Source organism: Mus caroli, chromosome 2, assembly GCF_900094665.2.
Source record: "Mus caroli chromosome 2, CAROLI_EIJ_v1.1, whole genome shotgun sequence".
NCBI lineage: Eukaryota > Metazoa > Chordata > Mammalia > Rodentia > Muridae > Mus > Mus caroli.
Window position 1 is genome coordinate 103,388,117 of NC_034571.1, and position 6,441 is coordinate 103,394,557.

Sequence of the window (6,441 nt, forward strand, 5' to 3'; positions counted from 1 at the left end):
TTAGAGTAAAAAGTAATGACCAAGTGAACAGAAAAACAATTTCAGTGGTGATAAGAAGTGGGAAGGCAATAAAAGAGTGTTTGTCAGAAGGGCCTTCCTAGGGGTGTGGGTCTGTGGGCTGTTCCTGGTAATCCGGCACATTTCTGGGAAGGTGACTTTTGTACTGAGATAAGAAGGAAACAATTGCACACAGTGGGAGAGAATGAACCTGCCTCACCAGGCTGCTATCCCGAAATGCAACAAGCTTGGAAAAGGACAGGGTTGCTCTTGTGATTGAAGGGGCAGAGGAGAGTAGATGCATGGAAAACCAGACAAGAGGAGAGCCATGACCGGCTTGGCAGCCATTTTTGTACGGTTCTTGGATTTTGTTCTAAGAGCAGCTTGAAAGCCCTTGAAGACTGAATGAAGGAGAGTTGAGCATGCCGAGGAGAACAGGGATAATAACAGGCTACAAAGCACAGAAGTTGACAGAACAGTGGTCCCACTGCAAGGGGGAAACCGGGGTGGCTTAGGTGAGGGAGGTGCTCCCATTAGCATCTTGGAAGAAGGTAACATTTCAACATGGAGGTGAAGCCGAGGTTTCAGGGGCCATCATTGCAATTCATGGCAGCAGAACCTGTGCTGTGCCTCACTGTTTCTCTAACAGGGATGGAGGAAAGTCTGAGTGTCCTGGGCAGGCTCATAAAGTCACTTCGTTTGGAAAAAACAAAACAAAACAAAACAAAACAAAACAAAACAAAACAAAACAAAACAAAACAAAACAAAACAAAACCCTTTACTTGCTAACTACTGAGAGGTGAGAGAATCACACCTATAAAGAAGGGGAGCCTAGGACAGAAGGCTGGGTTTCCTCCCTTGTCATAAACTGTTCAGCTCTAGCTTCAACTTGTACATTACCTTAGCTGAGGAACACTCTGTGTCATACATAGGCCCCAGGCAGCTTACACGGTAGGTCACTTGTCAACTGCCTCCTGAAGTGGCAGGGAGGTGTCACCTTCCATCATGCAATTGCCTTAACATTTTTTTTCTAGCAGAAACTGGGATTTTTAGAAACCATTGAAACACAATTTTTAGTGAAGAATCACATTACAACCTGCATGATTCAATTTTTTATATAATTTTATATTTTCATGTTTCTTATGGTACCCCCAAATCAATGGGAACGCAATGTCTGAAGATATGAAGATATAAGGATGCTTAAAAGAAAAACCAAAGAAATGAGGAGGGTGGGGGTCTTTTCGCAGCTGGAGGAATTAGGACAGGAAACACAATTCGTCCATGTAAATCCTACTGCTATCCTTTATTTTTTTTATATACATATTTTAAAAACATGCGATGATTTCCCAAGAAGAAAGAGAAAAGGAAAAGAAACCATGAAATACTTTTAAAAGAAGAAGTTTTTCAAGGCATTCCAGTTGTCCTAGATTGTTCTGTGTCCCAATTGTCTGATGTGGGAGTCGTTGTGGCCTTCAGAACAGGAAACATATGGTTCTATGTTTCACAGGGCACTGATCTGCCTCAGGGTTATAATGCTCTGAAAATTCTCCCCCTCTACCCCCTTCCCTATGCTACGTGACCTCGGCCAGGTTATTTCCCTTGGGTGGGATTTAGTTTTGCTAATGCAAAAGGAAAAAGAAAGGATGCCTGAACCATATTCTGCGCTCACAGCAGACATGAGCAATCAATCATCCATGTACTCTCTATAAATTAGAAGATCTAAGCGTTTTGAACATAGACTTTGGCAATGGATTAAAGACAATGAGAGCCGGTAAGTCTGTGTCCTTAATGCTTAGTCTTTAAAGTCCCTTCAAATTTGTTCACCCTTTCTGACCTTTCCTGTCCATTTTACATTCAAAGCTACTTTAACTATTTTGTGGGGGCTCTCTAAAAGAATGTTTCATTTGTACTGACCCACAAATTGTCATGTTTCAAAGTCAATGGACACTAGATTGACAGTAAAAATGGGCTGAAAGACACTGTTTCTTTTACTTTTATGCAACCATATCTCAGATCTAGAATCCAGCAGCTCCAACTGTTCCGTACTAACTCCATTCAGCATGCTATACCCGTATATGCTAGGACTGGGCCTTATTTATTGCTTGAAGCTTGTGGAAAAACTAGGAGAACCCAGAAAAGCCTTTTGTAGGAGTGAAGAAGAGGGAGGTGGGGCAGAGATGCAAGACAATGCTGTCCCAAGGTCTGAGCAAGGACAATGTTAGAGAGGGGGTTAAAGGCCGCAGAAACGGCACAAGTTGTTTTTCAAGGCTGCAGCTTCTCAGCGATTAACTTCGCCAAATGAACTAAGGGACTTTACTTATTCTGAGATTCCTAGTCTTTTTTCTTTTTTTCTTTTTTTCTTTTTTCTTTTCTTTTTTTTTTTTTTTTAAGGAGCAAGAGCGCAGTAACACCAGTGAGATATTTTGACAGGCGAGCACCACGCGCCCTCTAGTGGCGGCACACAAGTAACCAGGGCGATCCCTGAGTTTATGCTTTTTCTTTTGCTTGGTTTGGTAGTCCGGGATTCCAGATACATCACTTTTCAAATGTTGAAATGCTACCCAGGAGTTTTATGTAGTGCTAACAGTTTATAAGGATCCCCAAACTGTAAAATAACTTGTCAATTTTTTTTTTAAATTGTAACTACAAAGATGAGAGTTCAATGGGCTGATGCTGTGAGCTTCACCTTTAGTTTTTTACTCTATTCTTTTCTGTAGCTTGTCTTTCTTGTAACAATACATTTTGGATATCTGAGTTATCAATAGACAACCTCTTGTAACTTGGTCTTTCACTCCACATAATGCCACTCACAACTGGCTTTATTATGCTGTTGCTTGTTTCTCTGTTGTGAAGGTATACCAAACGGTAAAGTTCTACAACTCAGTAGAAAGACGGTGATTTTACTAAAGATTGAGTCAGTTATTCTCGGAAAAGGTCCATGCAATGCTGCAGGTGTCTGTGCTCCATTGCAGAGAACTGGAAACTGCATGTACTCACCAGGAGTTCAACCTGGTGCCCTGTTAAATTGTCCTTTGGTGTTGGCTCTACTTCATAAGACATTGATTCCTATACATTGGAGGCTGACCTTTTCTTTCTCATTTTAAGTAACTGTTTCTATAGGATGATGTTCCTTTAACTAACTTGGAAACTCAGAGTTGGCATGGGACTTTTAAGTACTTGCTCTAATATACCGAACACACAGTGGAACAAAATTAAATATATATATTTAAAACTATCTTTTTTATTTTTAGGTATTTTCTTCATTTACATTTCCAATGCTATCCCAAAAGTCCCCCATACCCTCCCCCCACCCCCTACGCACCCACTCCCACTTCTTGGCCCTGCCATTCCCCTGTACTGAAGCATATAAAGTTTGCAAGACCAATGGGCCTCTCTTTCCACTGATGGTTAACTAGGCCATCTTCTGATACATATGCAGCTAGAGACACGAGTTCTGGGAGGTACTGGTTAGTTCATATTGTTGTTCCACCTATAGGGTTGCAGACCCCTTTAGCTCCTTGGGTACTTTCTCTAGCTCCTCCATTAGGGGCCCTGTGATCCATCCAATAGCTGACTGTGAGCATCCACTACTGTGTTTGCTAGGCCTCACAAGAGACAGCTATATCTAGGTCCTTTCAGCAAAATCTTGCTAGTGTATGCAGTGGTGTCAGCGTTTGGAGGCTGATTATGGGATAATCCATCCCAAAACTGTCTTTTTAAACAAAGATTTCGGTATGGGTGCTCACAAAATGTGCCGCACCGCTTCAGGCCGTTGAGAGAAACTGCGGTAGCACACAGATTATTCAAATGCTCTACCTCTGGATTGTAGTGGTCCCCCTCTCCTCTCTTTCTCTGAGGTAGGATCTTGCTATGTAGACCAGGCTAGCCTACATCTTACAGTGATATTTGTGTCTTTCTGCTTCTCAACAGGGATTATAAGTGTGAGCTACCATACCTGGCATTTTGGAATTTTATTTGTTTTTTTTTTTGGGGGGGGGTGTCCTTGGAGGCAGGGTCTCATGAGACCTACAGTAGCTTGGAGCTCACTATATAGCTGAGGATGGCACTGGCCTCCAGATTCTCTGCTTTTACCTCCCAAGTGCTCGGATTACAGGCGTGGGATTCACACCGTTCCCCACCTTTAACTTATTTTTGTAGATACATATGTGCATGTGTGTGCAGCATATTTATGTGTACATGGGTACATGTGTGTGCACTAGTTTGTAGAAAACAAAGGACAACTTCAGAAGTTATTCCTTAGGTGGGGTGGGAGGACATTTCTTAGGTGCTATCCTTTTGAGACAAGGTCTCTCAATGGCTTGCTACTTACAAAATTGGAAGGACTGGTTGTCCTGCAAGTCCTAGGATGCAGTTTGTCTCTGCTTCCTTAGCCCTAAGGTTGCAACTATGTATCACCATGCTTAGCTGTAACTAGGAATCACCATGCTTAGCTGCAATTAGGAATCATCATGCTTAGCTGCAACTATGTATCACCATGCTTAGCTGTTACTATATATCACCATGCTTAGCTGCAACTATGTATCACCATGCTTAGCTGTAACTATGTATCACCATGCTTAGCTGTTACTATATATCACCATGCTTAGCTGCAACTATGTATCACCATGCTTAGCTGTNACTATNTATCACCATGCTTAGCTGNNACTATNTATCACCATGCTTAGCTGNAACTATGTATCACCATGCTTAGCTGTTACTATATATCACCATGCTTAGCTGCAACTATGTATCACCATGCTTAGCTGTAACTATGTATCACCATGCTTAGCTGTAACTATATATCACCATGCTTAGCTGCAACTAAAAATCACCATGCTTAGCTGCAACTATGTATCACCATGCTTAGCTGTAACTAAGTATCACCATGCTAAGCTGTCCTTCCTCCCCATTACATGGATTCTGGAGATCAAGCTTCAGGTTCTCATGTGTGCTCAAAACGAATAGTTTAATAGTAAGTGGTCTGCCTCTCACCCTCGCATTTAATGTTGAGATAGGGTTTCAAAAGTTATTCAGCCTGGTCTTGAACTTCCTCTGTAACCTAGATAGGATTTCACTAAGTTGTCCAGCTTTGCCTTGAACTTTTCTGTAACCTATGGAGGCCTTGAATTTATGAATCTTCTGCTTCTGCCTTCTGAACATCTGGGAGTACAAGCCTATGCCACCAGACTCAGGTATGTACGTGTGTGTGTGTCCTCCTATGAATGGAAATAGCAAAACCTTGAAAACTTTATGCCTTCATGGCCAACAGGCCTGAGTACCGAGAGAGCCAGGCCCTTCTTCAGATATCCACTGGATTGGAGACAATCAGCAGCTTGCAGTGTGGACTGTACTTGACAATGTTGGCAATGATGAACTTGAAGATGTTCACGTTTCGTTGGATCAGGTTGAGTCGGCTCTCCTCCTCTTGCTGACGGGTCCCCGCGGTGATGATGACCAACTTGGAGTTCGCAGTTACACAATAGTCTTTGCTGGAGATAATTTTTGGTATTTTAAGGAAGAGGCTGCCATGCTGGAGATCCATCATCTCGCCCTTTGGTTTCCATGACGTCAACAAGGGCAAGCTCGTCTGCCAAGTCCTTCGTTAAGATACTGATGGCACAAGCCATGCCAACAGTACCAACCCCAACAACTGTAATCTTGTTCTGGGGAACCTGTTCTTCCTTAAGAAGATTCACAATCAGCTGGTCCTTGAGGGTTGCCATCTTGGACTTTGAATCTTTTGAGACCGCTAGTGCACGATGGGGGGTGAGGGCGCGCAGAAGCAGCGTGGCTCAGTAGCAGTGGCTCCAGCACCTTTCCGCAGTTATTATTTGATAGGATTTGTCATCCAAACTGGGCCGTGCCACTCTTATTCCTGGTACAGAGTCAGTAGACAAACTACTTCAGTACATGACCCAGCACTTTGCTTGCTTTATATCCAGAGTCTAAAAAAAACCACCCCTGCCTATCCTTTAACCAAGGGCTTACTTGTTGTATTTCACAGATAAAGAAACTGAGTTATAAAAAGCAGGTGGCAGGGTCAAAGCTTGAGTGCAGTCTTCAGTCTCTATCCAGCTTTTTCCTCTCAACCCAGCCCAGGCCATCTGGGAGAGGCAGGGACTTTAATGAAATCTGACTGTTGGCCTTGGGTGTTGGACTCCTTCAGTATGTCTGGAAACAAGGAGGAAACTTACTGACTGGAACTTCCTACATCAATACTGAATTGACACAGGAGCTAACTGATAGTGTGTTCCAGTAGCAGAAAGAGGAAATGCATGAGGCAGCTCGATTGTAATTAAGAATGAGTGGAAAACAGGAAAACAAATGGTCTCACAGGCAGGCCAAATATGGTGTTGCTTGGATGAGTTCCTTCCTGCTCTTGGCAAAGTAGTTACCATTCATGCCTCAGAAGGCGCTCAAGATGTCCAGTGCTCCTGGAGGCTC

The 6,441-nt window shown here is 43.0% G+C and overlaps 1 pseudogene; it reads right to left on the reverse strand.

The window, feature by feature from the left end:
* Positions 1-5,296: 5,296 nt before the first annotated feature.
* Positions 5,297-5,758, reverse strand: LOC110290535 (annotated as a pseudogene).
* Positions 5,759-6,441: the final 683 nt, after the last annotated feature.